This window comes from Colobus angolensis, unplaced genomic scaffold, assembly GCF_000951035.1.
Source record: "Colobus angolensis palliatus isolate OR3802 unplaced genomic scaffold, Cang.pa_1.0 Scaffold298, whole genome shotgun sequence".
In the NCBI taxonomy this organism is placed as follows: Eukaryota; Metazoa; Chordata; class Mammalia; order Primates; family Cercopithecidae; genus Colobus; species Colobus angolensis.
The window spans coordinates 102181-126775 of record NW_012116243.1 but is presented as its reverse complement, the minus strand read 5'-3'; positions in this window follow the sequence as shown (position 1 = coordinate 126775).

Sequence of the window (24595 nt, the reverse complement as noted above, 5' to 3'; positions counted from 1 at the left end):
CAGTGATTTAAAGTTACATCCAAGTTAATTTATAGAGCATATTTCAATTTATCTCCTGAAATGTAGCCAATTGTTGAAACAAAAATGTTTCCAATTTTTGTTATGAATGTATTCTGAAAGGCCTATCTTCTATCAGAAGAATTTATGCATATCAGAAATTTGTTGGGCCTGCTGCCTGTTTATGTGAATAGAGTTTTATTGAAGCACAGCCATACCCATTTGTTTATTTATTATGTATGGCTGTTTTTAGCTACAATGGCAGAGTTGAGTACTTGCAACAGAGACCATATGGCTCACAAAACCTAAAATATTTACTATCTGATCTTTTACAGAAGTAATTTGCCAATCCTTGATATACAGCTGCTAAGATTCTAAGGTGTAGAAATCCACACTGATTTCCTTTTTTATATGTCCCCCGTGTACTCTACATTTTTATTTTCAAGGTACTTAGCAGTTCTCGGCATTTCACATTCACAGTTTAAATTTTTATCACCTATTTCATAGGAAAAATAAATGAGGCCATGCTGAACCTACTATCTTAATATTTGTTCCTACCATACCTACAATAAAATCTAGGTCTATATTCATCTTCATCTCTTCTTTCTTTCTTCTTGTCTTCTACTTTCTCCTGCTGACTAAGTATAATACTGTACTCTCATTTACCTGCATTTTCAAACTTTTCATTTATATCTTTCCTTAGAAAACAAATTAGTTCACATTTAAAAATTTCAAAAGTCTTGACCAGGTGCAGTGGCTCACACCTGTAATCCCAGCACTTTGGGAGGCCAAGATGGGTGGAGACCAGCCTGGCCAACATGGCGAAACCCTGTCTCTATTAAAATACAGAAATTAGCTGGGTGGGTGGCACTTGCCTATAATCGCAGCTACTTGGGAGGTTGAGGCAGGAGAATCACTTGAACCCAGGAGGCAAAGGTTGAAGTGAGCCAAGATAGTGCCACTGCACTCCAGTCTGGGAAACAGAGCAAGACTCAGTCTTAATAAATAAATAAATAAATAAATAGATAAATAAATACATAAAATTCAGAAGTCTTTTTAGTCAATATAGAAAGCCCACAAATTCTAAAGCTTAAGTTTAAAAGTTCTCAAAATCTCCTTCTAGCCTTTCACTCTTTTTTTTTATTTTGTCTTTATTGCAATATTTTTTTTTTTTTTTTTTTTTTTGCATCCTTTATAACAATTTACTAAGAATATGGTCAGGTTCTCTATTCTTGTTTCTTAGTCTCACATTTCTCTGGAATCTCCAATGTCTTAACTTATTAACTGGAACATATTGGGTTGTTAGTAAATATTTAGTGAAATAATGATTTAATTAACAATTTGATTAACTGATTCATCAAATTAATATTTATCTTATCAGAAATCTGTTACACAGACAAGTAATTGTTTTATTGTGTCTGTAGGTCACCTCTAGTCTCTGTATGCCATTCTCAAAAGAAAAATACATACCAAAAGTATAATGTAAGAAACAACTCAGTCTGTTAAAAGCAATACCTTCAAATACTGCTTTATTTTAGGAAAAATTATTCAGTCTTTCAAATTACCTTCTCTTTCCTCAGCCTTCAGTAGGGAACCTTCATGGAGAAAATCATGGGACTTGAAATCTCACAGCATAAAGTTAAGATTTTTGTCATGATATCATGAGTTCCTTTGTTCATAGCAAAAAATGTCATTTCTGCTGGTCTGTAAATGCTCTGCTGAATATAATGCTCAAAATTCTAGTTGATTAGGTTTGACATCTTTCTTTCTTGCCTTCTGGCTCCTCCCTTTCTCTTTGTCTCTTTGTTTCTCTCTCCCTCCCTTCCTGCCTATCTGTCTCTCTTTTCTTTCCTCATAAAATTTCACATCTGTAAAATGAAAAGATTTATATTGCTGCTCTTGCTTTCTACTTTTACCGTGCACTATTGTATTATAGACCAATGGCAGAATTTCCACTACAAAGTGGGACCCTTTGAGACAGGTTTTGTAGAACTGGTCCTTTATATTTAAGGAGGAAAAGGGCAGGAATGAAAACAGCACGGGCACTCCTCTGTGGGGAGACAGTTATTTACGGCTCTCTTATGTTTCTATATGTTTTGAAAGCACAAGTATTGACTACCTTTTGCCTAAATTATGTTTTCAAAAATTGTGTATAGCAGACAGACTTGGTAGGTAGAGATACTAAACCCTTCCAGAGCAATATGTAGGCATGCTTTTTATTCATTTTCAAATATTAGGTTCTCTGAAGTCAAGATTTCTCTCCAGTAATGTGGCCCAGGACATGTGCAGGTGCCACCTAGCCCCCTTTATGTCTCCCTGTAAGAACTGGGGCTTACATAACTGACATAAGAAAATATTGATACTGTGTCTCTGGCTTCTGCTATGAATATGAGTGAAATAGTTTTGTCAATGAAATAGGAGTCTTACATTTTCTGCCACTGCTATGAAACGGTGTTAGATTAACTTAACTTGTGAATTGGTAAAAATCTCAAACTCATCACAGTTCTTGATAGATTGTTTCAGAAAGATTGTCTAATTTGTATATTTCTCTTGTCGATAAGCAAATATTGCCTCTTTCTTTCTCTTTGTATTTCTTTTACAATATATTTTAAACCTCTCTTTTTAGACACATACCCCCAAAAAGAGAAATATTAACAAAACAGTCAAAAATCTGAAATACACTACTATATTACTAAATGTCATAATATAGCTCTAATACAAAAATACACATAAGGCCAGCATTATGCTGATAGAAAAATGAGAGAAAGACAATACAAAAAAAAGAAAGAAAATACAGAGAGACTAGTATTCTTCTTAAAGATAGACATAAAAGTCTTCCACAATTAGTGAATCAAATCCAACAAGATACATAGATAGAAATATAGCTATATATATAGATATAGATATTTACAATTATCAAATGTGGTTTACTCTAGAAATTTAATCATTTTTAGTATTTGAAAATGTATCAATACAATTAATCTTATTAACAGATTAAAGAGTAAAATTGCAATTTATATTTGTTAGTGCAGATAAATTATTTGACTAAAACCAATATCTATTCCTGGCATATATATATAAAAAAAAAACCTTAAGCAAACTGAGAATAAAAGGAAAATTCCTCAACCTAATAAAGACATCTAATGAAAACTTAAGCTAACATAATACTTAATGGTGAAAATCTGAATGCTTTCCTCCTGAAGTTGGAACAAAGACAAGGATGTCACTCTTATTTAGCATAGTACTGTAAGGCTCACCCAGTGACATAGACAATACAAAAATAAAAGAACGTAGTTAAGAAAGGATGGAATAAAAGTATCCCAAGAACATATGACATTCTAGCTCACATAGAAAATCCCAAAGAATATACAAAATTATTCTAAAACTATTAAGGAAACTTAGCAATATCATAGCATATAAAATCAAAACTTAGGTAAAAATTCTATTTTTATGTTAGCCATGAATATGTGGAAATAAAAATTAAAAGAAGAATGTATTTACAATTGTTCGAAAGATGAAATGTATAGGTATAAATGGAAAATATGAACAGGTTCTATGTGCTGTAAACTACAAAACACTGACTAAGTTTTTAAAAAGATGTAATTGGAGAGATATACCGTGTTCATAAATTCAGTCTCCAGCATAGTAAAGATTTTAATTCTCTCCAAATTTATCTATATGCCAATCCTATTTCTATCAAAATTTCAACAAGATTTTTAAATAGATATAGACAAGATTATCTTAAAATTTATATGAGAAGTAAAAGGAATTGGATAATGTAAACAATTTTGATAGAGAATAATTAATTTAGTGGAATAACACTACTAAATTTAAAATCTACATAGCTATAGTAGTCCTCAGAGTGTGGCTTTGGCAGACAATTAGGTCTATGGAACAGAGATAAAAACCTAGAAATAAAAGCATACAAATATACACAACTAACTTTAGACAAAATGTCAAAAATAATTGAATCTAGGAATGAAAAAATTTTCGATAAATGATAATAAAACAATTGAATATCAATTGTAAAAAGTGAACCTCATGCTTTATACAAATGCCAAACAAAGGTATCAAACTTTCAGAAAATAGTATTAGAGAAAATCTTGATGATTTATGGCTAGGTTAAATATTCTTAAAGATAGCACCAAAGGAGGACCCATAAAAGAGGAACAAATAACTTAATCAGAATTAAGAACTTCTAGTTTTTTCAAAATCTCTGTTCAGGGGGTGGAAAGACAAGCCATTGGCTGGGAAATATTTGCAAATCACGTATTCAGCAAAAGACTCATATCTAGAAAGTTAGAGATCTCTCTATACTTGACAGTAAAATAACACACAAAATACAATTTAAAAGTTGCAAAATTATTGAACAGACATTTCACCAAAGAAATTAAACGAGTGGCATATAAATGCATAAAAATAGTGTGAAAAATTTGATCACTCATACCATGCTAGTGAGAATATAAAACAATATAATCACTGAAATTGGTCTGGCAGTTTTGTGAACATTACACACTTCACTTACGACCCAGCAATCACATTCTTGTACATTTATTCTAGAAAAGAAAAACTTATGTTAACAAAAATATTGTAGATAAATATTCACAGTGGTATTATTTGTAATAATCAAACACTGGAGATAGTACAAGTGTTTTTCAATGGGTAAATAGTTAAATAAACTTATTCTGCATGATGGAATACTACTCAACAAGCAAAAGGAACAAAGTACTAAACACACAACCCGTTGCATAGATTTTAAGGGCATTTTGCTGAGTGCAACAAGTCTTTATCAAAAATACTATATACTATATAATTCAGCTTATATAACATTCTTGAAAATGACAAAATTAAAGCTATGGAGAGTGAATAAGTGGCTCCAGAGATTAGGGAGAAGAAGGTGTGATAAGGGGCAGTAGGATAGAGTTCCTTTGTAGTAATGTAGTATCTTATCTTGATTATGGTGGTGATTATATTGATATCTCAATATGATATTATATCACAGAATTATTTCTAAAATATATGAAAAATATTGTATATACAAATTTGTAATTTCTAAAGGTTATCCGTAGTCTAATGAAAAGTATTGGGTCAATCAATTTTCTGAATTTGGTAGTGCACTATAATGCTGTAAGATACCACTGTTGTGTAACCAGAGTGGTGGCTACACAGGACATTTCTATCAGATTTTTGTAAATTCTCATGAGTTTATAATTATTTCAAATTAAAAGGTTAAAAGATTAAATAGAAAATAAAAGCAGGATTTAAATATAACAATTAAAGGCATACATTGTCAGAATGGGAAAAGTAAAACATAATCCTATCAGGTGTTTATAAGAAATTCAAATATAATATTATAGGGAAGTTAAAAGTAAAAGGATGTATACCTGCAAAATGAATCAGAAGAAATATGGAGCTTCTATACATACTAATATCACAAAAAAAATTACTTCAGGAATTAAAAGGTAATAAAGAGTGACACTACATATTTATAAAATGGTCCTAACTATTAAAACAATGTTAGAAATGAGATAAAAAGTATAGGCATGGTTTGGAGATATTGTGGATTTCATTCCAGACCACCACAATAAGTTGAATGTCACAATAAAGCAACTCACACAAATTTTTGTTTCCTAGTGCACATAAAATTTGTGTTTATACTATAACATAGTCTATTATGTATGCAATAGTATTATGACTAAAAATGCAATGTACATATCTTAATTAAAAAAGACTTTATTACTGGCCAGGTGCAGTGGCTCACGCCTGTAATCTCAGCACTTTGGGATGCCGAGGCGGGTGAATCACAAGGTCAGGAGATGGAGACCGTCCTGGCATCCTGGCCAACATGGTGAAACCCTGTCTCTATTAAAAAAAAAAAATACAAAAATTATCTGAGTGTGGTGGTGCATGCTGGTAATCTCAGCTACTTGGGAGGCTGAGGCGTGAGAATCACTTGAACCAGGCAGTTGGAGGTTGCAGTGAGCCGAGATCATGCCATTGCACTCCAGCCTGGCAACAGAGTGAGACTTTATCTCAAAAAAAAAAAAAAAAAAAAAAAAAAAAAAGGTTTATTGCTAAGAAATGCTAATGATCATCTTCCTTTTCTAGAAAAACCTGTCCATTGTCATATGTCAGAATATAAGAGCTATGAAGTAAGGGCTGATGTGCCCTAACCAACCCAACTGAGATCATCTTAGATAAGCTGATAATATACCAAGCCCCAATATGTGAGTGAGCACTGTCAAAATTGGCAGAACCAATCATCAGACACTACAAAGTACAAGCTACTGCACAGATGCAAGAGTAATCACAGCCCAACCAATTATATATCAGCTAAAGTCATTGGACATGCCAGACATAAGCATTTCTTGTATGCTTCTGTGTTGCGAAGTGTACGTTACGCCATACTACTGTGTCAATAGGTGACTGATTTACACAGCTTATGACCAACAAAAGGAAATGTCCTTTAGTCATTTCCAGAGTAGCTAGATCTGAGCCTTCAATGAGTTGTAATCCCTCTGCTGGTAGAAGATCTTGCCTCATTGTTGATGGCTGCTGCTGACTTATTTTCATAGGGCATTAATCCAATCATGAGAGTGGAGCCCCTGTAATCCAAACACCACCTATTAAGCCACCCCTCCCAACACTATTGCGTTGTGAGTTCAGTTTCTAACACACAAATTTGGGGGGACCCATTTAGACCACAGTAAAGAGCAAGTATAGACCTGGCACTAGGGAAGACCTTCTCTTATATAGGCAGGGTTCTGCAGGATGTGCCTGGTGAACTCACTGTGGTTTGGCTATACATTTAATCACACAGGTTTAAAGAATCATTGTCTAAAAGATTATTGGATTTGGAATGCTCACTTGATAACAGGGTGCACAAGACACTGATGACTAGCGTGAGTAACATGTACAGTTATTCAATCAGAAAACAATGGCCAGACAGACTAGGCATTAACAATGACTGACTGCTGTACTCTTTCTGAAAGGAAAGTTCATAAGAACTCAAATTCTCATAGGATGAGTTTAAAGATGATAGTGGGAGCATAATTCCAGAAAAATCACCCCTGGGTCCAGACTTTTGTTAGGTTTTATATACAGTTAAATGAAGATCATTAGCAGTCATTAGATTCCTTGCTAAATTAATAGAGTCCTGAAAGTTGAGACACAAAATGTTCTTGTCTGGTAAGATTAAAATGAACTTGAATTTTGTTTAACAAGAATCTGAAATAAGTTAGGATATATCTGAATTCCATTCTGTGGCAGAAATCAAATAGAGCTCTGATTTTCATCTCTGGCTGGATTCATGGTGTAATACAGTTTTTGTTTTGTTTTGTTTTGAAATAAAATCTTCCCCTGGTTTTGAGGCCCTGACTCAAGTCCACACCCCTATCACTTTTGTTATCTGGCTCTCATACTCTTGGACCACTAGGAACCAGCCCTAGTCATCCCTGGGAAAGGTATCAGACAACTGGAGACATCTCTGGAACCTCAGAGCCCTAAAAATTATTTAAATTAGTCAATCCTCAGGGAGTCCATGAAAGCTAGCTAACCCCAGACACTCTGGTTGCTCTGCAGAAGCTGTCTCTTGCAGCTTCTACTTGCTGCTCCCTGTCCTGAGTGTAACTACCTGTATAACCCTATCTGGAGCTGTAAGTAACAAAGAGTTCTACCTTTCATTGATTGAAGGGTCACTGTGTTGTGCTCTGACAAGAAAATAATCTTTAATCTTATACCAAATGTGACCAATGCCATCTAAGCCTTTGGTGTCTTCGCCATCTGACTCTGTGTTTAGACATGTGATTTGCTTTGGCCCATGGGATGTTCGTAAATGTGACACATGCAGAAACATGAAAAATGCTTGAACAGAGAGATTGGCTCTTCTTGCTCCTCTCTTTTCTAGGAAAACCTGCCCATTGTCATATGTTGGAAGATAAGAACTATAAACCAAGGGCTGGTGTGCCCCCAATCAACCCAACTGAGACCATCTTAGATAAGCTGATAATATACCAAGCCCTAGTATGTGAGCAAGCCCTGTCAAAATTGGCAGAACAAATCTTCAGACACTACAGAGAACAAGCTACTGCACAGAAGCAAGAGCAATAATAGCTCAATGAAGTATAGATCAGCAAAAGTCATTGGACTTGCCAGACATAAGCATTTATTGTATGCTTCTGAGTTGTAGATTGTATGTTAGGCCATACTACTGTGTCAGTAGGTGACTGATTTACACAGCTTATGATCAACAAAAGAAAATGTCCATTAGTCACTTCCTCAGAGTAGCTAGATTTCACAAAAACTAGAACTTTCTGCCTACCCTTAGCTGCTGCACTCCTGTAACACATTAACAGAACGGCTTGTCTTACCTAACCAGAGCAATTTCAGGAGGCAGCTAAAAGATATTACAAGTTTCCTTGAATATGAATTGATTACTACTGGGTTGTTAAAGTTTTATTTATTTTATTTTGTCATCATTTTCATTTTCTTCTTCTCAAATAGAAAAGAAAGAAGAAAATGAAATAACAGCCACATCCTCATAAAATTTGAAGAAATGATAGAGAAAAAAAAAATCTCACACTTTAAGTAATGGAATAAAATGTATGTTTTCTTAAACCCAGCATAATTCACTCAGTTGTGTTATTTACCGATTCTTAGAGGCATCTGGACTTTTCTTTACTATATTCCTGAGAACTCTAATGGTATGCTCACCCTGTGAGTCTCTTCTAATATCGCATACATTTGCATGACAGGCGAAACAGAGAGGTAATTACCTAGACTTTTCCTCTTCTCTTAGAGTCAAATGATAATATATGTGTGACACAAGTTATAAAAATTAGTATGAACTAAAATCTACCAAGAGGAAGGACATAGAGGAGAAATAGAATTTTCTACTATTAGGAAGAAGTAGCCTAAGTAGTCTGTTCACCTTAATAAAGCTCTCACTGAAGTCTGTTCTGTTACCCCTTTACTCTTCTAAATCCTCTCTCTATCCTTCCCCATGCTAATCTCTCCAAACAAAGACTATTCTTTCCTGACTACATTAATATATACAGTGCATTTAGGTATTCAGTCACTAGGGTAACTCTGGCAGGAGATTATGGAGAGGACAGGGAAGGCAGGATATCTATCCATTTACACCTTCTCTACAAGAGTTCGTTGGGTTGCCAAAGTTTGCTTGTTCTTTCTACAGTGGAAGACCCTCATCTACTTTCCTAGTCCCAGGATCTGGTATCAGTCCCTTATGATATAAAGGGGTAAACACCTGGCCACTGTACTATCTCCTGTTTCTCCTTACCCCATATCTTTACAAATTCTTGTAAGGAAAGTCTCCTGAAATTATAATTATCCCGCATTGAGTTTGCCGTATGTTTCCTGTGGCATCACTACCTGGTATACTGTTTAGCCACAATCCTCAAAATTGTACTTATTGATTAAACAATTAACTTTCTGCAGAAGGTCTGAATGCAAGTCTAAGCTTGTGGATAGATAGAACTTGCCTCACTATTGGAAGGGTAGTAAAGGAGAGAAAATAGAAAAAACAACAGTAAGTATTCCATGACCTGAAGTAGAGAAAAATAAACTTTATGGCATAATATGCCACGGAATTAAAGTTGTAGTTGATAAAAAGCCACTATGAACTATATTCTGACTGTATAATCTTGTCAGTTGGTGACTTACACCTCAGTTTCCCCATTTGAAACATAAGCATCTGACTATACTCTCCTTCAGCAGGATTCTTGAGGGAATCAAATAAGATACCAAGTAAAGATACATAGACCAAGGAAATTTCAAAACCAATGTTTATTAAATATTTGGAAATATTTTATGTCATTTTGGTCTAATTAGACTAAAATGAGTAAGATTTTTAAAAATCATAATTGAGTCACTTATATCTAGGTTTTTTTGCTTATTGAAAATTAGAATGAAATTTCAGCTGTGTTTGCATATCTCAATTAAAGAAGAAATCCAATAAATGAGGTAGTTTTCTAAGATTAATTTCACTGAAAACATCTAATTTATGCAACATAGTATTTTGACAAATCTAGGTAATTTCAATGAGTAAATATATTATAGGAATCATGTAGATAATATTTAGGGCAGCTCACTGAATATCCCATACACATCTAGAAGGCAATTTCACCATCTATCTATCTATCTATCTATCTATCTATCTATCTATCTATCTATCTATCTGTCTAGGTTAATTAAGTAAGCATAACACATATCATAGAACATCATGTGTGGTCTATTTGTCTTTATCCACTATGAAACTTAATAAGCAAGTCTTCCGCTACTGTTCTCCTTGCTCCATGTGGTGGCTGAGTCAGTGATTCTTATCATGTCTGAAGAAACACCACCCATCAGGGGTCACATTTACATGCTCTATTGAAAAAGAACTTTAGCTGAAAGTGTTCTAATAGTTCAGATCCTGCTGTGAAACATATGTGAAGAGACATTAACCACCTACATGTGTTAGGAATGTAAGAAACATGGAAACACTGTGCGATTTTACAAACTGGAAAAATAATTGAAACTTAATGAGGAGGTTCTCTGGGCTGAAAATGACCTCTTGTTGCGGTGTCACTGAGTTCCCACTTTGTATCTAGTAGCTGGAAAAAAAAAAACCGGATGAATAAGAGCATAAAGAGCAGTCTAAATCCCACTGAGTCCATTTTTCGCTCAGCATTGATTACTTTCTAGGTGTTCTTTTGTGTTTTGGGCATTCAAAACAGTTTTTTTGCTTGGCTGATTTGAATGTTTTAAGTTTATAAAAAGCTAAAGGAGAGAAACTTTCTCTAGTGTCTCCACTCAGTATTCTGAGTATAGAATCTGTGAGCTTATAACTAATCCTGACTGAATCTTAGTGACACAATTTCAAAGAAATCCCTAAATTCTAAATTTGTTGAATTTGAACCGGCGAGCCCATTATTGCAAACTTCAGAAACAATCTGTCTTCTTAGATAGCATTTTTCTAGTAAAAAAAATCAGAGAATTTTAGCCCTGTATTTCTCTTTTGTGTGTGTGTGTGTGATTCGGTCTCGGTCTGTCCCTAGGCTGGAGCACAATGGCACGATCTTGACTCCCTGCAGCTTCCACCTCCTGGGTTCAAGCAATTCTCTGCCTCAGCCTCCTAAGTAGCTGGGATTATAGGCACCCACCACCATGCTGGGCTAATTTTTTCTATTTTTAGTACAAACAGGGTTTCACCATCTTGACCAGGCTGGTCTTGAACTCCTGACCTCGTGATCTACCTGCCTTGGCCTCCCAACGTGCTGGAATTATAGGCGTGAGCCACCGCGCCCAACCAGCACCACATTTCTTTAGAGGAGTCTGTCATCAATTCTTTCTACTCATGCTGCCAAGTCATCCAGGTCTTGCGGACTGTACCGTGGCAGGCCAGGTTTTCCATTTCTCACAGCTATCCCTCAGACTAAAGTTTCTCATCACTACCCTTGTTCTTTCATCTTCCCAAAAATGTTTTTGTAAAATCTATTTGCCTAATTTTGTTTTCCTTGGCTCATTTGGATAAGATTCCTCATTCCAGCTAAGCTATAATTTGCCATGGTAATATAATTGTTAAATGAGAGAATCTCAAGTCCATGTCGATTCTAGTGTGCTTTTAAAAAAATCTCACTTATTTTTGTTATTATCTTTTAGTGCTCTCTGATCTTTTTGGATTTTGCTACTTATCCTGTTAGAGAGGTAGTGTATTTTGGTCTTTAATGGACTAATATGCTGCCTCTAGCCTCAATTTTCAAGAATTGATAAATTGTGACTACTGGAAAAAGTCATCAAAGTCACACATTATTTCAAGTTAACTGAAGTGTTAGTATGAATGTGGGCCATAAGAAAGTCCCAGGCACTGTAAATGGGAATGTAAGATTGTACAACCATTTTGGAAATATTTCTTAATGATGCTAAATGCATAAACACTATATTACCTTACCCACCCATTCAACTCTTAGGTATTTACTTAAGATTAATGAAAACATATGCTAATATAAGATTGTTCATGAATGCTTATAGTCGCTCTATTTAAATTTGGCAAAACCTGGAAACAACCAATCATTATCAAAAAGATTCATGGATCCACAAATCATGGTATATCCATACTCTAGACTGCTACTAAGCAATAACAAGAATAAACAACTGATGGTCACAACATGGATGAATCTGAATATAACATTACTGAGTGGAAGAAATCAGAGAAAAATGATAGACACAATATGATTTCATGTATTATGTTACTAGAAAGTAAAAATTAATATATTATGACAGCAATCAGATCGACAATTTCCTGGAACAGGGTGTGAATGAGTTGAAGAGAGTGATTATAAATGGTCCGGAGAGAACTTTGGGGTGATGTTTACATTCATTATCTTGATAGTTGTGATGTCTTCAGTCTTGCATACTAATTCAAAATTGAAAATTTGCATTATTTACACTTGTGCAGTTTGTTAAATATCAATTAAATTTCAATACATCCACTATACAACAGAGTATAAGAAAAATGGAATAAAGATGGGCTTTGTACTTGAAATATTGTATTGTTGAAAGACAGTGTTGGCCGGGCTTGGTGGCTCAAGCCTGTAATCCCAGCACTTTGGGAGGCCGAGACGGGTGGATCACGAGGTCAGGAGATCGAGACCATCCTGGCTAACACGGTGAAACCCCGTCTCTACTAAAAAAATACAAAAAACTAGCTGGGCGAGGTGGCAGGCGCCTGTGGTCCCAGCTACTCGGGAGGCTGAGGCAGGAGAATGGCGTAAACCCGGGAGGCGGAGCTTGCAGTGAGCTGAGATCCAGCCACTGCACTCCAGCCCGGGCGACAGAGCCAGACTCCATCTCAAAAAAAAAAAAAAAAAGAAAGACAGTGTTTATTTTTATAGAGCATGATGAATCCTTTTGTGGGGAGATTCTGAATATCAAAGAAAATGGAGAAAACAAATATTTCACATAAAACACAAATTAATATTTATCAAACAATATAAATTCCAGAAATATTTCTGCATTTTTTATAATATAAAGTCAAATTTAAACATCATGACAGGTTGATGAGACTTGTGATAATTAAGATCTGATTTGATTAATTTTGCATTTTTTTATGACATCAATCAGAGATTATTTGAAGAAAAATGTGTGACCACATGTAAATTGCAACACTGAATTGAGTAGAAAATTTTGTTGATGAGAATTTATGGAGGGTATATTGAAAGATTCATCATATACTTTGAATTTTACAGTTTATTTCTCGTCAGAAAGCAAATAATTTAGATATTCTGTCAGTGTTATAATGTGTATTAATTCTCTTTTTGTATGCTTGGTAAAATGACAGCTTTTCAAAGAATTTAAAATGCAACTGATGCCAAAACATACAAAGGTTTATATATTTTGTCAAAAGTGAATAGACTTATAGTCTTATATATTAGTATTCATTGCTTGCTTTAATTAAGAAACTTCCCCAAGTTATGGAAACACTGGAAACCTGTGCTGCAGAAGTGAGAGATTCTGAGAAATCACACTTATATTAGAAGTTATTTTCACTTCTAAAAGTCTATATTTGCTACACATTTTACAAATTATTTTCAATATGGTACACGCAAAAAACAGATTTTTTTTCATTTTTGACCTTCTAATAAATATGTACCTATTATTTGAGCTAAACCATCAATATGTAAAAACCACTTAAAACAGAGAACATGTTAAGAATTTTCTGTATTGTTTTCAAAGTTAGAAAACATTTCCTTTAAAGACAAATAACTCCATTATGTGTTTTTTTCTGTCTGTCATACACATGCACACATATACATGCCTTAAAACTAACTGATGCTAGCATTGTACTTGGACATGAATTTTGGCAATATTGTAATATATACTAGGAATTAAATTATTATTTTATAAAAACATATTTTTAAAATTATTATTCAAACCTAGATACTTTATTCACATTTTGTTAATCTGAAATTATATTTTACGCTTCCTGATCACTTACTCAAGTCTTGGGAAGAGGCCTTTCCTACTACCACTATGCCTAACTCGTCTGTTCAATAAGAGGTCTTAATAACTCTCTCTATATTTTTTAATCAATAAAATTGTCATATTAGTCTGCTACAACTCTCATAAAAACATATCACAGACTAAGTGTCTTAAAGAGATTTTTTTTTCCCTTACAGTTCTGGAAGCTAGAACTCCAAGATCAAGGTGTTGACAGTGTTGATCTCTCCTGAGGTCTCTCTTCCTGCCTTCTTGCTATGTCCTCATGTGGCCTTTCTCTGTGTGCACATCCCTGGCTTCTCTATCTCTTTATAAGGACACCAGTCTTGTTAGTTTAAATCTCTACCCCTATGCCTTCACTTATAATAACTTTAATTACCTCCTTAAATTCTCTGTCTCCGAATACAGTCACATTGGAGGAATTTCAGCTTACGAATTTGCAGGGGACATGGTTTAATCCATAATAATTGCGGAAAGTTAGAATACCAATACTATCTAAGATAGTTAAGATCATCCATCTGTGGCAGCTGATTTTCTAGATCCCTTCCATGCAATGCTTTTTGCTGCTCTTTGGAAAACTATTAGTATCAGAAATGTTTTATTAATACTTCTGTACCTTAGAACATAGTAACTCTTTTTCTTTACTGTATCTGCATTTATATATTAAGGGAAAGAGATTCCTATGCAGACTCCATGCTGCTGGCTAACATCAACAAATAACTATCTTTTTAATCTCTTTAGGGAGAAATTGTTTGTTTCTCAGAACTGAAAAGATTGCTTGGTTTAGGACTTGGCTCAAGAAAGTTTAGTGGGATTGAGGTAGAGTGAATAAGGGAACTGTGTTTCAATTTTTTCTTCGTTTCACAACCTTACTGTCTCAGATCCCAGAAATTCTATTCATCAGAGTGAAAACTCTCCTGCTACTGGACTGGATGGACAGTTTGCCTGGAAATCACAGACACCTTTTCATAAACCACCTACTTAAACAAGCAATGTCAGCTGGGATTCAGAACCAATTGGTCACTTGATATTTTCAATCTTTAGGCAGATACTAGATAAGCACGTTGTGAATATTTATTTTCATAAGAATTTAAAGTAACTTGAGTCCTATAATAGACTTCCTTTCTGGGTATTATAAAATTTCCTTTTACTTATAATTAAAATAAAGTTTTAACCCAAAGAAAGAGAGTACTTTTATTTAGGGCTGTTTAGAAACAACTATATGATAATGTATTTTGCTATACAAACTTCCTCAGAGGAAAGTAGGGACAAAGTAGATTTCACCCCAGTCAATTCCTGAGTGACAGATGGAATACATGTTGTTTACTCTTTGGAAAACAGAGATATTAACAAAAGATGTGTGGTTTTGTTGTTAAGCTCCCAAATGAGTTACTAGCAAACCCATAGCTATAATATGGCCCTTTTTATTCTAAAACAAGGAATCTTTCCAATGATCTCATTATTGAGTTTAACTGTGGATTGAACTACTCAGCTAAAACATCGGACCGATCATTGGTTGAAATTTAAAGTAGTTACCACTACTTAGTAACATTGCCATATTTATTTAGAAAATCCAGAACATAAATCTGATCATCTGCAAATGAGTATGAGTTAGAAAAAATAAGAAAAAGCCCTGGAACTAAAACAAAAATAAATCAAAGTAATCATTATATACATATACTCTTCATAGCAGTAAAATAATTATAAATGGTACTTAATTTTAAGAAATAATCATTGTTCCTATGTTTTTGTAGTTATTAATACTAAAACTGGATTTGACCTTTAGTATCATCCAATTCCAGTGGTCTTATTTCTCGACATTAGGTAACAACTACCAAATTCATGGAATCTTCTGATTTTCGAAATGAAGAAATAAGGCCTATATGGGATTTAGACAGTTTTTGACTATAGGTTCTCTGGCTCCTAGATCATACTGATATGGGAATGCTGGGAAGGGAAGAGCATAGTTCTTTTAAATGATAATAAAAGCGCTGAGTATTGAAAGGCAGGTTCCTGGCTAGGGCTCCACCCCCACGACCTAGGTGAGGACAGGGACTCCTGCCTTCCCGCCCAAATGTTGCATTTCCCAGGACCACCATGGCCAACCATGCCCCAATCCTGTGCCTATAAGAGTCCCCGAGACCCTATCAGGCAGACAGAAGCGTCTGGATGTCATGAGAAACATGTCCGCCGAAGAAGACACAAATGGCTGGTGGTAGAGAGCACGCCAGCGGAAGAGCATGCCAGCGGGCACCGTCAGGCCAGCAGGTCCTTGACTGGAGGAACAACGCAGGTTTGGCTGGAGCCCTCAGGGAAGAGTTGAGCCTCAGAGCTGCCCAGTTCCAGGGGAAAACCATCTCCCTTCTGGCCCCATCTGCGGAGAGCTACTTCTACTCAGTAAAACCTTGCACTCATTCTCCAAGCCCACATGTGATCCAATTCTTCCAGTACACCAAGGCGAGAAACCCTGGGATACAGAAATTCCTCTGTCCTTGTGATAAGGAAGGGGGTCTAATTGAGGTGGTTAACATAAGTCACCTATAGACGGCAAACTAAAAGAGCACCCTATAACGCACGCCCACTGGGACTTCAGCTGTGAACATTCAGCCCTAGACACTGCCCTGGGGGCGAACCCCACGGCCTGCCTGTCTGTATGCTCCTCTGGAGGTTTGAGCAATGGGACACTGAAGAAGCGAGCCACACCCCAATCACACACCCTGCAAGGGAGACAAGGGAACTTTTTCCGTCGCAATGCCTCTTTTTACACTAAGTATTTTTTCTCAGTTGTTAACGTGTGATTAGAGCTTGTGCTGCAATCAAAAATTAAATTAAAGCTTACTTGCTTGCTTTCAAGGTGGTCTTTAGCAATTCCTTGGTCTTTGAAGCAATAGTCCTTAAAAATAGAGAGTTCAGGATACTTGTAAAACCAAACTTCTGAAATTATGTTGTCTTAGTGGTTTAGATGACTGTTTTATATATTTTCCCACCTCCTCCTCCCCCTATCACCCAACGCATTCTCACTCTTTGCAGGTGACCTTGACTTTTTACTTTTCTGAGAAAAAATTAAAACAACAGAGGAAACTTCCAGTGTTCCATCATGACACATACCTGTCTCCAAGCATCTGGAGACACACTACACTCCTGCCTACATTCGTGTCTAGACAGTACCTTTTGTTGCACTCGGTCCTTACCACTTTTGACAGCTCAAAGCCATCACTACAAAATTCTGTCATCAACTTCCAGTAGCATTTTTTTCTCTCTACTATATTATTCTCATCTATTGTGTCATGCCATTTTTTTCTCTCTGAAAACGATGTCTTTCCTTGATCTCATTTCCTCTCCCAATTACTGCCTTATTTCTTGCCCTTTGCAACATACTTCCTCAGAAGAGTTGTTTGTGCCAATCTTTTTGATTCCTTTCTTCCCATTTCCCCTTAACAGCAAATAGACATTCATTCTAAGTTTTCTGTTCAAAACAGTCTACTCGACACCACCAGCAACCTTCATTTTGCTAAATCTGTTGTTGTCCATTATACAGTTTTAATTTTTCCAAAACAACTAGCATTTTTTATACAGCTACATACTTCTTTCTTTTTAATGCATGTGTTAGTCAGCATAAGTTAGGTTATATAACAGTAAAAACCAATCCCAGTAGGGCCAATTTTCTGTTGCATACATTTTACAAAGTGAAAATATTAGAAAAATATTAAGTAACATGATGTCATTTCTGTACTTACCTGGCTGAAGGTTCCCAGTTGTACTTACCTGTCCACACCCATAACCTCTGTGATGATCTCTCTTACTATTCTCTCCCTCATTCACTTTGTTCCAGTCAGACTAGCCTCTTTGTTATACTATCACCTTATGCCTGTTGCTCTGACCATGGCTAATCCTCTCGCTACCTTGTATTCATTGGTCAAATCTCATCTTTTCAATGAATGACCTTGAGTGCACTAATTAAAATGCAACACACCTCTAGATTTCTATTGTTAATCTACTACACATTTTTAATAGTAATTAATATCCAATAATATTATTATGTGATTTATTTAGTTATGTTTGGTAGTTTATTGTTCCTACTTGTGCTAGAATGGAAGTTCTACTATAGTACAGAGCATTCATTGTTGTTTGGCTTGCTGATGCATTGCAAGTGCCAAGGACAGTGTAAGGCTCATAGAAGAGGCTTAATTAGAAGAGGCTTAATAAATATTTGTTGAATGTTGACTAAATAAGTGCTACTCTACTACCCCCAACCTATGCTCGTTTGATATATCAGACTTTACAAACTTAATATTACTTAAAAATATATTCACTTTCATTTTACAGGTAAACTTCACACACCACAATCGTTTCAGTTTTCTTCTAGACATTCATAATCCATTCCATGTAGTTAACAATTACTTGAGTTAGACTTTGCTTTTTGCTGTTCAATTGCTTGTTTTTTGTCTACTTCTCTGTGTTTTAGCATATCTGTAAGAATGAGAACAATAATCTAAAAAGCAGTAAACTTTTAGGACAATTTGTTTATGTTCTGCTTTTGTTATCTGGTAGTTATAAATTGTATTTATATATAACTATGATTTATTTATGGGGCAATTTAACATTACCAGTAGAAGTGCTATATGAGTATAATATAAAATTTTATTCTTCAACTTATTGCAATTAGAGCGTGTCATCAATATTTGGTAATAACTCCAGGCACAAATTTTTATTATGTATCTGAACTTTGAATGTGAATAGCAGGGACATTCAAATGTAAAACAGAGAACAAATAATTAGGAATAACAAGAGATTTTCATTTAAGAATCTCTATTTCAGAATTGTAAACATGGTTCAAATACAATATCTAAGTTATTCTTTATGATTTAACATTTAAGACAGTTTATAAGGAAACTTGTTCTCTTATCACTTAAGGTAAATGATAATAATATTTCTACCTGGATTTTAAGACCATTTTAAAATTGTTGTTAAAAAACAACCCACATATATTTCATGAATACATGTAACGCGCCTTCTCTGGACTCAAATCTATAAAGGATTATATTCGTTTTTTTTTATATTTTTGAATTAATTAAAATAACTCCACAAATCCACTTGAACACCTTCCAAAATTTGTATGTAGACAGACATTTTACTCAATAAAGTAAGAGTAAATGTTAACAATTTGGTCTTGCAATTATGTTAGCACTTTGCAAAAATAGGCTTTCAAGCAGTAGCTTACTGATTTAACTTCCCACTCCCTGCCCATTTCTTGGGCAGGAGTTTGCTTCCCTGAATGCTGTTTCAGTCATTGCTTTGAGTAACCCAAGGGTAGGTCTTTGCAACCCATACATTTCTGCCATCAGTCAATTCAGATTCCACAGAAAAGAATTTTTTGATCAATTATACCACTTAATGATACTGTGCTTTAGCTTGACAATAATGTAGTTGGCAATATTTGAAAGCCCTGATTATTTTTAAACATGCAAATAAATACATAGTCCATTTCTTCAAATTTCTTATTTTTACCCTCTTATTTCAAAATACAGCCCAGGATTTGAATGGCAAGCTGATTTTGGCAATGACTTTCTCTATCATTCTAAAGATTCCAGGGCACAGTCTCATACTGTTGGGTATCAAATCTAAGATTTATAATATTTGTTTTATTGTTTTCTTAATGGTATATTGGCAAATGTTGAAATATGGGACCTCAAAAAATGTATATACGTAAGCATGTAACAACAGTTATTGGGATTTTCACTTGCATAATAATGTATAGCACAGAATTAAGAAATAAGAAAATATACTTGGTTTAAATATATATACTTCAGTGTACAATGTGATGCTTTGATATACATATACATGGGTAAGCAATTACAACAATAATGCTAATTAGCATATTTATCACCTCATATTGTTACCTTTTTTTAAAATGGTGAGAAGCCTTAAGATCTACTCTCAGAAAATTTCAAGTATACAATATATTATTATTAACTTATTATAATATCTATATCATGTATTATAATATATAATATATTATTATAGCCACTGTGCTGTACATTATATCTCCAGAATTTATTTTTGCTATAACTGTAAATTGGTACACCTTGTCCTAAATTATCTTATTTTCACCACCCTTCAGCCCTAGGAGAAAATATTTGAAACCCATATATCTGAGAGGGAACTAATATTTAAACTATAGAAAGAACTCTCCCAACTCAATAGCAAAAATACAAATAACTATATTAGAAAATAGGTAAAGGACCTAAATAGGCATTTTCCAAAGAAAATATATAAATAATCTACAGACATATGGAGGTTTCTCAAAAAACTACAAATAAATTACCATATAATCCAACAATATCACTTCTGGGTACATAACCTAAAGAATTGAAATCAGTATTTCAAAGAGATATCTGCACATCTGCAACATCATTTACCATAGCCAAGATATAGACAAATGTACTCTTTATTTTAAATTTAATATAGCCAACTGATTCTTACAGAATGCTTTCACTGTTTTTTTTTTTGCCAACGTCTCTAAGCCTAGAGAAAATATATAATTGCAAATTGATTCATGAATGTATTTCTGACATGAATAATAGTTAACATTTGGTTTACATTAATATGTAAGAGAAAAATAAATCAATGATAATGTATGTTGAAACTTTACTTGTCCTTCAATGACATGAGTGACTTATTTGCTGAATAAGAGAATGATTTATGAATACTAGAATATTTTCTCAATTTCATTGTGCCGTTTACAATGTAATGGCTATACACATGGCACATTTTACATGTAATCTACATTAACACTTTCTCCATCACTTTCTTAAGCATGGACATTCAAAAAATAAAATAAAGCCATGATTTGTAGCATTTGCTTATTACCATTATAAAATCGACTTAATGTCATCAATTTCAAGATAGTGATGTGATATCACTCAACAAATATTTGCACCATACACATAGAATAGACTGGATATCTACTGGATCGTAAAAAAAAATCTATAAAAACCAACTTTACTGTTTCAGATACTTTTTTCCATACATTCAGCAAGATACAAACTTTTACTTTAGTCCACTAATAAAAATTCTAATTAGCTTATTCCCCCTGCATTTTTCAATCTTTAACATACCGCTTACTGAGTTTTGCTAAAGGTGGTAATCCTATCCAGCTGGTCTCTGTGGTTTTGCTAGAATGGCATAATAAGTATGCTTTGATATTCAGGGTGTGTAGGTTGTTTAGAACCATAATTGTTTTAATGGGCTGCTCTCTTCAAAAACACAGTTGGTTACTAAACACAGCAAATGAAAGAGTTAGGCTAATAAAAATTAGTGAATTCATAGACTGACAATAAATAAAACTTTGTTTAACGTGAATAATCCCTTGCATTCATTTTTAATTCTGTGGTATACTAAGTAACATTTACTATCCTACATATCATCCTTCAGTAGTGATTTGGAATACTGTCTGACAATAGTAAGCCCCCAGAATAATGCAACAATTAAATACCCTTTTGTTTAATGATTTCACTTTGGCAGAGGTTTGTTTACATACAAAATGACTCCTGTTTAAAGCAGTCAATAAAGAAGGCATTTCTATTTATGACAGAAATTATCTGGTTCGTGCCAGGACAGTCCTTGCCTTATATTCCATGCACTTTGCTAATCATCACTTTCGCAGAAAATCCAACACTGGTAGGGCATACATAGGCAAAATAAAGAACATGTTGAAGGAATTATCTTGAAATTTTTAGAAAAATTAATTTGTAAAATAAAAAGCAAATCACCTTGGGGATGAATTATGAGGAGTCAATATTTTTCATTTTATGGGTTTTCTTAAACTGGGTATATTCACTTGTCTCTATGAAAATAAAATGCAAACTTAGGTCTTTTAAGGATATGCTTTCCCTTACTGAACCTTTAGGGTGAGATGGGATAAGAAAACAAATTATTCAAAAGTTCAAAAATTTGAGATGGTGAGTTAATATTTTAAGAATCTAAAGCTTGGCATTTACTTTGATAAAGTTATTCCTCTATTTTTCCTTCAAAAATCTTTACCTTGGGTGTGTAGGATGCAACTTTGACAGGTTTTGAGGAGATTCAGTGATTATCTATAACTAAGTTTAATGTGTTTGAATTCATGTAAGATGAATATATTTTCCCAAGGATGTTTTTCCTAAAATCTAAGTGCAGATGTATTTCAAGAGGAAAATTCTTGTATATGTTTCTGTTTCTTCTATAAACATGCCATTAAAATATTCCATTGCAAAGGCCAGTAGATAGCCAAAAATCACATAAACTGCTTTTCCATAAAAAAATTCCAGGGGCCAAGTATAAACAAATATGATTCCAGAATATTATGACAGCTACATAAAAAAGCTTCACGCAATCTGCTTACATTTTTTTCTATGAATTTGTCATTATTCTTTCCAGCTATTTTTCATATTCTGTGTATTATTCTTTAAACACCCCTTCTACAACTCTTTTTTTAAAAAAGCAGCTGCCTATTTTCAATCTTTTCTAAAACAATCTGTGATGTATCTAACCTGGTTAGAAGCAGAAAGTTGTGGGAAAGATAAAACTACAATCATATGGCCCTCACAACTTGTTGTATATCTAGTTACAACTTTAGAAAGAGCCTTAGAGACAACCAGAGTTTAAAAATGTGGGCATTTATCAGATGTTTGAATTTAAAGCACTTGATAAATATTTTTGTAAGTTTATGCTATGTCCAAAAGTTTACTTCAATAATTCAGGTAAAATGTTTTCTGAAAAAGGATATGCTTTCCCTTACTGAACCTGAATTTGTTTCTTTAGCAATCTAATAATATTAAAGAAATTTGACTTTTATTCTCTTTGTCATTCTCCAATCAGTATCAATTTGAGGTCCTAAACCTTACTGTTTGCTATCCACTGTACAATCCAAATTCCAATACTAATCAGCTAGTTGTCATATATTTCCCTAGGTGTATGTTGGCAAAATACTGGACATAGAAAAATTATGGGTATGAAACTATTCAGAAACACAGAAGTCAGGACCATAGCTCTATGTCCTACAGACCTCAGCTGTGAAATGGCATAATGAATCAATGGAATTTTCCAAGGCCAGTCAGCCTGATTTAACCAGAAGCACCACAGGTGAATGAACTAGGTGGTAATCTATCTGTGAACTGCACTGACCATTCAGTTTTTCCATGGTCCATTAGCTTAGTTACAGACCTGTGTCTATGATGCAAAATAAAATGGACAGTTGAGGTAATTATCTGAACAATTCTGGTGAAAAAAACAAAACAAAACAAAACTTGTTACTAAGGAAAAAGTAAGTTGGGGGGTACCTCAATTATCCATATTGAATTTCTATATTGATCACATACACAAGACAATTGCTTGACTCAACACTTCATTTTGCTTGGGTAGGCATGGGCTAAGATAATTGAAAGCAATTAAACATCAGCGTCTAGGGAATCATAAGTGACAACTTAGGTCAGTATTGTGGGGGCAGCGTAGCTTCATCAACTTGTGTTTTTCAAACACCTACTGTGCTAGTTACTGGGAATATCACCAGTTAAATAGAAAAGAAAATGACTATCAGCAAACTAGTAGAAATAAGGCATGCATTCATGAAAAAGTTAGGTGGTAATGAAACATCAATTCAACAGTGAGTTTCAAAATAAAAAGTTGTGTTTTGGGTAATAGATTGGTCTCTTTCCAAAGTCTAGCAGGGCTCATGACTTGCAGTTAGATGTTGGATTAATGTTATAAAAAGGTAAGCCATTATTTAAGGAATAGTGGGAAGTTTTCTGTCTAGACACATGCATAAACAGATATCTGAAATTCCACCATCCATTGAATGAAGAAATAACACTCTGACCCTTTTTCTTTAAAAGGCAAATACATCTAGGAAGAATAAGAAAGTGTAGTAAGTACACTAAATCCTTACAGCTTTCCTTAAGGAAAGTGAATTGTCACTTTCCTCTGGGGTGCCAAGTGAGAACAGTAGCATGAGACCACTGGGTGCCTCGGGGAGATCACTGCATGATGAAGAAAGAATTAGTAAAGACTGAAAATAAATTCCGTATTCACATAGCAATTTTGCCTTGAGCCAGCAAAGTAGATTAACAAGCCCTTTAGAACTAACTAATTACTGCAGTGAAAGTGGCAAAAAGATTACCAGTCTTCACCTAGACACTGAGGGAAGACCTGTCTAATCCATATTTATCCGGACACTTTTTTTACTGAGAACAATATAATTGGAAGCTTTTCTAGAACCACATTTGCATTTCTTGGAATATATATATTTTTGTTGTTTGGGTTTTTTTGTTTGTTTGTTTGTTTGTTTTGAGATGGAGTCTCACCCTGTTGCCCAGGCTGGAGTGCAGTGGCATGCTCTTGGCTCACTGCAACTTCTACCTCCAAGGTTCAAACAATTCTCTTGCCTCAACCTCCTGAGTATATGGGATTACAGGTGCCTGCCACCATGCCTAGCTAATTTTTGTATATATATATATATATACAAAATTTTTTCTATTTTTTCAAGTAGAGACAAGGTTTCATCATGTTGTCCAGGCTGGTCTCGAACTCCTGACCTCAAGTGATCTGCCTGCCTAGGCCTCCC